This window comes from Pelmatolapia mariae, linkage group LG8, assembly GCF_036321145.2.
Source record: "Pelmatolapia mariae isolate MD_Pm_ZW linkage group LG8, Pm_UMD_F_2, whole genome shotgun sequence".
Taxonomy (NCBI): Eukaryota; Metazoa; Chordata; class Actinopteri; order Cichliformes; family Cichlidae; genus Pelmatolapia; species Pelmatolapia mariae.
The window spans coordinates 30,436,332-30,447,272 of record NC_086234.1 but is presented as its reverse complement, the minus strand read 5'-3'; positions in this window follow the sequence as shown (position 1 = coordinate 30,447,272).

Sequence of the window (10,941 nt, the reverse complement as noted above, 5' to 3'; positions counted from 1 at the left end):
GACCCGTATAATAAACGAATACGCATTTAAAACAACTTCCGGTGTCGTATTTCAAAATAAGAAAGTCCATAGTAATATGTCTAATAAAAATTTCAGATTTCATTGTATTTCCTGCTGTAGTTTATCATTAAGTCAACAATTCATTTTAAGCCTAAATACAGATACAACATTCATCATTTCCGGTTGTATTTACGCTAACTTCAAACATATTTGCCAACTCCTGCCATTTCCAAGAACAGTCCCACCTGCATCCCGCACGCGGTTAGGTGTCACACACGGCTGCGCGAGCCTTAAAAATGGTTTTAACGATTAAATCTGGAAAAGAGGAAAGCGGCGCTTTGGGGCAGTGGCATGAATGTGCGTTAATATTTACCTTTATTTATTTCGCCTACAATTTAAGGTGAGCTAATTGTACATAAATACCTCTTATAAGAAAGCTGTAGTTAGTCCATTAGTTCCATTACCGAGACTGGGACATGATATACAGAACATAAACAATCCTTGTTAGCCAGTAAGCTGAGGCACCTGGTTACGTGTATAAATGTTCAAAAGAAATGTTTTCCACCACTGCTCGGGCTTTTGTAGAGTCTAAAAGTATTACCTTTCATGCTGTTATTTGATTAATGGCAGATTATGTAAATACCCAATTGTGATGTTTATTTTTACTCAGTGACCTTTAGTACTGAACGTTCTCTTCCTGGCATCATTTTACATGTAAAAATAAGGAAATGTGTGTTTGACCAATTATGTCTTTGCTGTAACAATGCTTCTTGACATTAAATCTTACACTGTTGGGAAGCCTGTTTATTTTTTTAACAGGGCCACATTTGTGGGTTGGTCCCATAAAAAATTGCCAGCTCTTCTCTGCCAGTACAAAACAGCTAATTTTTGGCTCATGTTTTGAGCTTCTAGTACCTCATGGGCTGACAATCAGGTGCCTGACTGTCAGGGTCTATGAGCATGGACCCTGCTACAGCGGTCAGTTGGTGTCTGCTGGTGGATGCCAAATTTGACTGATGTGGATAGGGTGAATGCCACAGGGCAACTTCAATATTTTCTTCCAACAAATAAGTTGCTGCATTATTTGGAGTGAGCCCTAGTACCATCTACAAATTGAAGGTCAAGTTCCAATGGGAGATGTCAGGGACAGGCCGTGACATTTGCGTCTCAAGAAGATAATTTCCTCCCTGTGTCAGTACTTGGGACCTGTTGGCAGTCTTCTACAGATTTGCAGTCAAGGATTGCAGGACGATATGGCCCACAATCAGACAATCCAGAACAGACTACACGGAGCAATCTTTGGCCTCACAGGGGTGCCAGGAGGCCTGCCATGACTGCCCTTCCTAGTCAGGCCTGTTTGCACTGGTGTCAGCAACATGTGCACTGGAAGCTGAAAAAGTGGAGGGATATTATGTTCAGCACTGAGTCCAGATTCTGCCTACAGCAGTTGGATCATAGGGTCAAGGAGTACAGATGTAGATACCGCTATGCTGATCGCTGCATCGACACTTGTGGGACCAGTTTGTGTGTGCTGTTTGTGCCAGAGCGACCAACACAACCACATTGGCTGAGTCGAGACAAATAATGGATAAAGAATGGGATGATTAAAGGCTGACCAGCCTGCACTCAAAAAAGTCAACTAAGGCACGTGTTTGGATATAAAAATGATTGTTTAACATTCTTTCTCATTGCTTGTATTTGAATGAAAGAAATTAAGATCAACTAGATCTCTGTGTTCACCCAATGAGAAGCAAGTACTGCCAACAATGACTCTTTTATTGCTAACTATTGCGCACTCTCCACACAACAGCAAAAGTTCAAATCAAAGCAAGCAGGAACAAACATTGAAGGTTGTTAAGCTAACAAATCTTTAGAGATAGTCAGAACTACTTTTTTTGCATCCCTAATATCCAGGTGTGGAGGTATGTAAGGACGACACAAGAGCTCGTCACATTTCTCTCTAACTTTATTCTCAGCTTACTAAACTGATTTCACAAGGCGGCAAAACATCCCTTAGAACCCAGAAACATCATTCTTCCCATTTCCCTTCTCGCTGGGTGTGAGTGGAGTCCCCTGGTGGTCCGCCACACAGATTAAGCAATACATGTGTGTAAATATAGACCAGAATGTATTTATTTCTGTAGGAGTGATGAGTAAATCTAGTTATTAAACTTTTATAAGTTTATTCTTAACAAAGCTGTCTCAATCCTGTGCTGTGCTTTTGTTTTCTAGAATACTTCAGGTACATTTTGCTGTCTCAAAGTGAGCGTATAGAGAGGGTTTGACTATGTGTGGAAATCTGCTTGGGTTCTATTGTTAGCCAGGCTACTGTTAGCCTCTGTGCCATAACTAAGCTAGACTATTACACTCCCCATGAGTGTTATATTCTAAATTCATTTAGCAGATGTTAGCCAGTCCTCAGTGCCCACAGACAACTGTTTGCAGTCTTAAATCACCTGAGAGACAGCTTATTTCATCGCTTCAGTAGGTGGGGCAAACTGCAGTTCTCAGAAAGCAAAGAGTCCTGTAATTCCTGTCTAACTTATCTGCCACACCAGGGCTCTAGACTAACTTTTTGCTGTGGTTGCACTGGTGCGCCTCAGAAAAAAAGCTTATTTTCTGAGATGCACCAGCACAAAATTTAGGTGCACCCAAATTTTTCAACCACATCGCTTAAAACCACAGTTTTCCATGTGCACTTTTTTGAGGGGAAAATTGCTGTCCATACAGACAATATTGATTTGTAAATGATTAACTAACAATCTGTCAACACAAAGTTCTTTATTTGGAGCACATTTCTACAAGAAAGATAAGTTACTGAAAAAGTGCTTGTGTTTAAAGTGCGTTGGCACTCTTTGGCAATATTGTAGACAATGTCAAACTTAATCATCACATCAGCTCCTCTGACGACCTGTTTGCTGCTGAAAGGCAGTGGGGAGAGGGGACACTTGGGCATTTATCGCAGCATATAATGTGTGTTCTGGATACACTGCTGCTTTTTCAGCGCTCAGAGGCTGATGGCTCCGTGTCAGAGCTGGCTATGAATTTCAGACAGATCAGGCCTTAACTTAACTCAGGTGGCAGAGCAGGTCAGCCACTAACCAGAAGGTCGGTGGTTCGATCCCAGGCTGCTCCAGGTTGCATGCCAAATATCCTTGGGCAAGATACTAACCCCATGTTTGCCTACTGGTGGTGGTCAGAGGGCCCGGTGGCGCCAGTGTCTGGCAGCCTCGCCTCTGTCAGTGCGCCCCAGGGCAGCTGTGGCTACAATGTAGCTTGCTATCACCAGTGTGTGAATGGGTGAATGACTGAATGTAGTGTGAAGCGCTTTCGGGTCCTTAGGGACTGAGTAAAGCGCTATACAAATGCAGGCCATTTACCATTTAACAAAAAAGTTATCAATCGTTCTTTTCATCTTTTCTTATTACCCACAGCTACATCCACTCTGTCGGGCCTAGGCTGCTCTCTAGGGCTGGGTATCATCACTGATTTCTATAATCCATTTGATTTCAATTCAAGAGGTCCCGATTCGATTCGATTTAGCCTCAGACAGTCAGAAATATTATAATTCTGATCATTTATCAGTACTGATACATGTGAGACTTCATCAGAGGTGTGAGCGTCACAGCAGACGCCTTTGTGTCAAAGTAACTGAGGATGAAACAGAAAAACATAAAGCAGATTTTCCTGGTCTGGCTTTTTATAGCAGATAACCTTAAAAATATTCTGCAATATTCTGCAATTTTGCATAATTTTAAAAAGTTTAAATTTCATCAGTACTGAACAGCAGAAATTAGGCTTTCTTTTCCGAGGTCATTTAAGTAAAGTGAAAAAAAAAAAGACAGCGGCCGACAGCGCTGTAAACAACGGTAGACTGGTGGGTAATAAGCGAATGGATAATGCAGAAAACAGAGATTTGAGACGGGAAACTGTTCTTGAAGTACACAGAGAGAGAGAGAGAGCTGTGCAGGCGGTGGAAGCAAAACAGCCAAAGTCAGAGGGAGTTCATGACAATGTTTATCAAATGTGAAGCGTAGTTTCGATCTTCTTTTGCTGCTGCTTCAGTGCATTTTGGTTGGAGAGAGACAAAACCTGCAGCATCAGAATCAGCGCAAAAAAGACGTAAACACAAAGCGTGGACCTGACGCATCAGAGTCAGCGAACTGTCGGCTTTCAGCCCCGACGGCGTGTCCGTGTCCCGGCCGTCGGGTGAGAAAGCCGAGAAAGAGAAAGCTGATTCTGATGCGTCGGGTCTGTGTTTACGTCTTTAAATGGAGTCCGTGTACCTGCTCTCATTTACTGTTTGGTGGTTGTTGAAATAGTTTTGTGAGCTTTAACCTGAGATTCTGGCGTTTCTGGCAAAATACATTTATATTTAAAAGTCGATTCAGGATTTAAGGAATCGATGTCACTTTATTCAAGCTACTCACCTCCCTCTATCCACCTGCACTTTCAAACGTACACACAAAGGACTACGGGAATATCTGGACCACGGCCAATCAGAGAGGTCCCGCCCCTGACTATCTCTGATTGGTTTAGACCAGGATAGGGGCATAATGTGTGTCAGTTGTTGACCACACGGAGACTTTCAGAGCTGCCGAGAATTTTATTTAATTTTTTTTACTTGAAAAGTTGGTCTCACCGGTGCGACCTAGGACTTTTTTAGTCGCACCATTGAAAAATTTGGCCGCACTCTAGAGCCCTGCACACTGAATCTTGACTCTTTAGACGTCGGTAAAATCCTCCCTAACATTGCAAAAGCAGCTAGAAAATATTCCGTTGTGCTAATAGAGTACTGTGATACATGTGGTGTTTTTACTCGTTTATTGAAGGATGTGCATGGTTAATCCCATCTTTCCAACGTTTCAATATACTTGGTATCAAAATTCTTTAAGAAGTTACTAAATTAGCACGTTAGTCTGTTGTTGATATTTTAACACTATTAATTACCTTTAATAGTAGCTCATATGTTGCTCAGTGCCAATATTTTTTCTTTGTGTTTTACAGTTGAGATTTTAGTAGAATTTGTTTTAATATTCTTGTTTTTCCCAGAATTACATGACAAAATAAAGCAGTCCCCTTCATCTGCCCATGGGCACCTCCTCTTTAATCCATGTCTTCAGTAAACCAATTGAAAATATAACTAAAGTTTCTCCTTTGGTTGAAATTGGTGGAGGTGTTTGTCTGGTTAGGTCAAAATTAGGAACCAAACTGGATGAACTGGTTACAGTACAGTATAATATGTGTGCATAGATACGGTATGCAGTGTGTGTATGCGTTTGTGCAATTTATAAATGATATATTACTTAAGATATCCCAACTGTGTTCTATATTACAATACAAATCAGGATTTTGTTAAATGTGTAATTTGTGGGATAAAGAAAACAATGTTGGTGCTATGTGACAGAGACGATATGCAGCTGGATGTCTTCATTCAAGCAGGGCTGGCCCTCACTGGGTTGGCTAGCCCTGCACAGGCGTGTGGCCTCCTGTCTGGACCTAAGATATCCACCAGAGCTCAAATACATGTTTGAAGATATTTTGGAATCTTTAATTTAAAAAATTCTCATCCAAGGCACAAACTCTGAAAAACAAGCTTTTGGAAAAGTTGAACAAGACCGACGGGAGCCAGCACCCTTATTAGGTTTTAGATGGTTATAAAAAGAGAGGTAATAATTCAGTTTGCTTGAAATTTTTAAAAACATGTGTCATCTTGTAAATGCGAAAGTCTTGAACCACCCATTTCCTTGTTTTTGCGAGTGAAGTGATAAATAGGTGTCATGGCCCGTTTATGTTTTGTTCTGTTTCTGGGTTTAATAGTATGCTGAGTTATACTCTTTGAGTGTTTTATGTTTGGTTTTCTTGAGGTTGTAGCTTAAGGTCCTTAGTTATTCTTTCAACTTGTTAAGAGCCTGTTTCTGTTTTCCCTCAGTGTCTAGTCTTGTCTCTGTTGCTCATTTCCCTCATTTTGTATTTAAATCCTCAGTTTGTTGTTGTTTGTTGTTGGGTTCTCCACGTTTGCTGTGTGCTCTGGTGTTTGGTCTGCATTTTCCTGTCACGTCTAGTTGTTAGTTACCCAGTCAAGAGATCCTTAGTTCTAGTTTATCTTTTGTTTTTGTTTTAGTGCATTTTCCAGGAATAAAACTGCCACTTTTACTTAAGTTTCTACCCACCATGATAATAGGTGCAATGATTTATTACAGTGTGCAAACATACATGGAAACACAGTATATAACGCAAAAACAGAGTTTCTATAATTCTATTGACCATGAAAGTCTAGAGCCCCTTTATTCTTCATCACAGCCTGGACTTTCTGAGGTGGCTGTTAGGGTACCTGTGTGTTTGGTTCTTTGGTTCTTTGAGTTTTGTTTATTTATTATGTTCCTTGTGTATTTTGTATTTCCTAATTTAGTTTACTTATGCTCTTGAGGTTATTCTGTCATGACTTTATATTCCTTGATTATTGTTTGTGACATGATTGAGGACCCGCACAAACAGCTTGCACGTTACTACATGTTTTATTGTTTGGTGCTTTTCCAACACTGGGCCACAGCTTCCCAGCTGCCACCCACACACAACACCACACCTCAGAGCCCGGCTGTCATGGTCCGGGTGAGTGGCTGTAAGCTCCACTTGGTGCCTAAGCTTCCTGGTATCCGCCCATGGGTAGAGCCAACAGCCTCCCTCACCTGGAGCTGATTGAGGCAATTAGCCTGGAGATTTAAGCTCCTCGCTGACACTTCTTCCTCGCCAGTTCGTTCTGGTTAACCTCCTGGCTCTCCAGAAATCTCCCCGTGCCGCACTTGCCTGCCCTCTCACTATCACGGAACCAGCGGAACTCAGGTCAGCCATTCCATACCATCAAACTCACCCGGACCTCCGCCGCCTCTCCTTCAACGTTCTGTTTCCCACCTGCAAAGTAAGACAACTGGCTAGCACTCTAACTCCACTCTTCTCTCTTCCCAGTGCATTCCTACTTACCAGTCCAGCTCCAGTTACCTCCTCGGTCCTGTCTCTCTGATTCCCCCGAGCCAAGTTCTTAGCAGGCCCAGGGTTATTCATTGCTGAAACATTCTCCTTGTGCTGTGAATAAACATTCTTAAAACCTTGTTCTCTGCGACTGGTTTAGTTCCAGTACCCGGCCTCCGGCCGTTTTGTGACACCGGCACATCCTTAATAGGGGAGACATGATCAGCTGATGGAGCCTCCCCTGACACCGCACCATGAACCCGCTGCTCCACGCCCCCTTGCACATGAGCCACAAATCACACCCCACCACATTGTTATTCATGGTTTCTCATTATTGTTTTCTGCTCATGTTATGTTCTCAGTTCTAGTGCTCAGGTTTCTGTTACCTTGCCTTCCCCGTGTTCCACGTTTCATGTTAAGTTACTCTTGTCTCTGTGCTCAATGAGAGAGAGAGATGTGTGCCGTGGACGTCCACCTGCTGCTCCGCCAGCACCGAAGCCTTGGTCGCTTCAAGTCGGAGTACTCCGGTTCACTCCTGCTTGCGCTTCCCAGCCACGGCCCGCCGTACTACGGGCTGGAGGCTAAGCTACCTGGCTCATTGGCTTCCTCTTCCTGGAGGAAGTGGCGCTCCCGCGGCTGTCCCTCAGTGGCTGATATAACTCCCGGTATTGAGTCAAAGTCACTATTTTTCTCATGTTCCTCCTGAGCTGGTTATAATTAAAGACAATAATCACTCCTCAAACTGTTGAGACTGTCAAACCCAAGACTGTTTATTTTGAGCCTGTTGATTCATTAGACTTAAACTGTTTCCACACTGCTCCTTCTGAGCCTCGAGTTGTTCTCAGAGACTGTTAACTCAAAGACTGTATTTTCAAAACCTGCTCATTGTGATGGATAAAGTTTAAAAATGATGTTTGCTGAGTCAGTCTGTTCTGAACCTCCACCTCTCTCCGTGTTTCTGTTCCCAGGGCAGCCGCGGTCCAGCCTTCCCCTGCACACATCAGTTTCCCAGGTGAGGGGGGGCTAGGGCCAGGTTATTCCCTGCTCTGGCTCCCAGGCCAGCTGAAGCTCCACCCGTCCCGCCGTTTCTGGTGCCTGTTCCGGCTCGTAGGGTGAGGGCGGCCATGACCCAGCTTACTCCTGCTCCCGTACCTACTCCTTGGATGGGAGTGGCTCCAGTACTCCCTTGTGTCCACTGTGGGCTCTGTAGAGTCCGGTCAGCTGTCAGCACTGGGGGCTCTGGAGAGACGTCCGTCCACCAGATCAACCAGCCACTTAACCACCTGTGGCAGCCACGGCGCCACCGGTGCAACCACCAGCTCAACCACCTGCGGCTGCCATTCCAGTTTTGTGTTTCTTGGTGCCAGCAATAAAGCTGTCTTTTGAGTAAAGTTTCTGCCTTCGAGTCTGCAGTTTGGGTCCTCCAGTCCTGCCTGCTGCACACAGCAATCCTGACAATGGCGTTGTAATTCCTTCAGGAATAGTTCTCCAAGCTTCGTGAAGGACATTCAAAGCTCTTTGAATATTTGTGCGATTTAGTTGGTCTCTGTCAAGATGATCCCACACTGTTTGATGCTGAGCTCTGGCCAATCAATGAGTGATAATGTTCGTGTGTGTGTGTGTGGGTTTATCTTCGCATGCTCTTACTGCGTTGGCGGTGCATTTGGGATCATTGTCATGAAGAAAAATGACGCTGCTGCAGATGATGCAACATGGTGGATCAAAATCTGATGGTACAGCACTCCATCACATCTATAGCCACTGATTTTCAGTCCAGTTCTTGTGTAATGTGGCACACCTCAGCCTTTTCCCCTATTTTCCTTCCTTAAGAATGGCTTCTTGACACAATCCTTCCACTGAGACCGTTTCTGATGAGGCTTCAGTGAATAGTAGCTGGATTAGCTGAAGGGCCATCGCTCAGGTCTGTGCAGGATTTTATCCTCTTAAGGGCATGACTTTGAGATGCAGCTAATGAACAGCATCTGCTGTAAACTATAGCAGATCTATTCTCCACTTGTTCAATTTTTTTCAGACTTTTAAGGACACATTGCACACGATCCTGAGATGTGCCAAGTTTTCAGATAATAGCTCTTTATTGGAGTAAAAATACAAGTTTATACTTTTAAACTGTTATTTTTGGCATTTTTGATTCAAGAAGTGGGAACAAATGACATGAACAGGCTGCTAGTAACAAAGTGCTGACATATAAAGTTAAAAATTGTTTCTTTGCCAGGGAGGCCCCTTCATTGTCCATTTTTTTTTTTTAAAAACACGTCTTAAAACCCGTTTTTATTCTGTGACACAGTCTGACCCTGATTTTACTGCTTCAGTTTAATCTAATGTGGACCACACTGTAGTGGTTAACTATCTCCAAGCTGCTTTTTCTGTCTAAAATCCTGGAGAAAATTGTATATTCCCAATTAATTTTATTCTTTTTAAATGAGGTTAGAGGTTTTCCAATCAGGTTTTAAAAACCTCCATAGCACTGAGTCAGCACTCTTAAAGGTTTTTAATGATATCTTCCTTACCTGTGATTCTAGTAATCATGTTGTTCTTGTCTTCCCTGACCTAACAGCTGCTTTTGACACTGTAGAACACAAGATTTTACTGTCTCATTTACATCATCTTGCAGGCATTCATGGTACTGTTTTGAATTGGTTTAGGTCTCATCTTTCTGACAGAACTTTCTGACTTTTTAGGGTACGAGTCCTTCTCCGCTGCTCTCCTGTTTGGGGTCCCGCAGGGCTCAATTCTAGGTCTGTTGTTCATTGTATTTACAGGCCTGGAAGGCATGGGATATCCTTCCACTGTCATGCTGACAACTGCCAGATTTATCTGCCTCTTAAGCAGAAAGCTGCCCTCTGTATTAACTCACTTCTGGCATGTCTAGAAGATATTAAAACTTGTCTAACATGTTGGACTAATGTTGCCTTTATTAATTCATCTGTTTGTGTGACGTTGCACTGGTTTAGCAGTGGTTTTGTGTGTCACGTTTGCTGTGAGCCACTGGCTACGGACTAATTGAAGGCAGGTGTATTTGATTACACTGATGCCCTGTCTACTTATAGCCCGCACTACAAACACTGCTGTGATATTTTTTCTCTCTGTGCAGGTATGAAATATGACCAAATCTAGGATGACCTGATATGTTTATGGCGGATACTTTGCTACACTGTGGGTTGTGATCGTTTGTCTCTGTGCAGGCCAGGGCCTACAGTATGCCGCAGAGTGGAGTTGCTGAGGCCGGAGTGATCACTGGCCTTCTTCTTACAGGGTGGTGGGTGAGGACACCTGCTGGTCCCTGTTAAAGTGGACTTGGACTGTGTGCTTTTTATTCTGTACTCAAGGAGGACTATTTGGACTATTTTAGCCATCATGTTTGGATCATTGTATTAATTCTTTTTTAGAATTTGACTGACTGTCATGCTGCACCTGTTACACTTGGATGGCCCTGAACTTTTAAAATGTAATTCAAGCAAAGCAGAGGTGATCGTGTTTGGGCCTAGCAGACCTTGTGATTCCTCCTCTATTCATTTGGGACCCCTGGCAGAGTATTTTAAACTTGTTGTTACTAACTTGGGTTTTGAGATGGACAGTGATTTTTGAATTGGACACTCAAATTAGGGCTACTGTCAAGTTCTTATCATTTAAGGTGCTTGGCAAAGCCTGATTTTCCTCCAGGCAGACTCCATTGGCTGCCTGTTTTAGAGTTCATTTTAAATTTCTAAGGTTTGTTTGTTTTGTTGTTGTTGTTGTTTTTTACCTGAGCTTCATCCTTACTCAGACCCCAGGTTCTCAGGTCAGCTGACGAGCTCCTCCTCGGGTCCAAGAGGAAGCTCAGAGGGGGCGGGGCCTTCTCTATTGCTGCTCCTAACCTCTGGAATAACCTGCCCCTGCGCATTAGAGAGGCCCCTTCACTGTCCAGTTTTTAAAATGCATCTTAAAACCCCTTTTTATTCCTTGGTGTGTGAC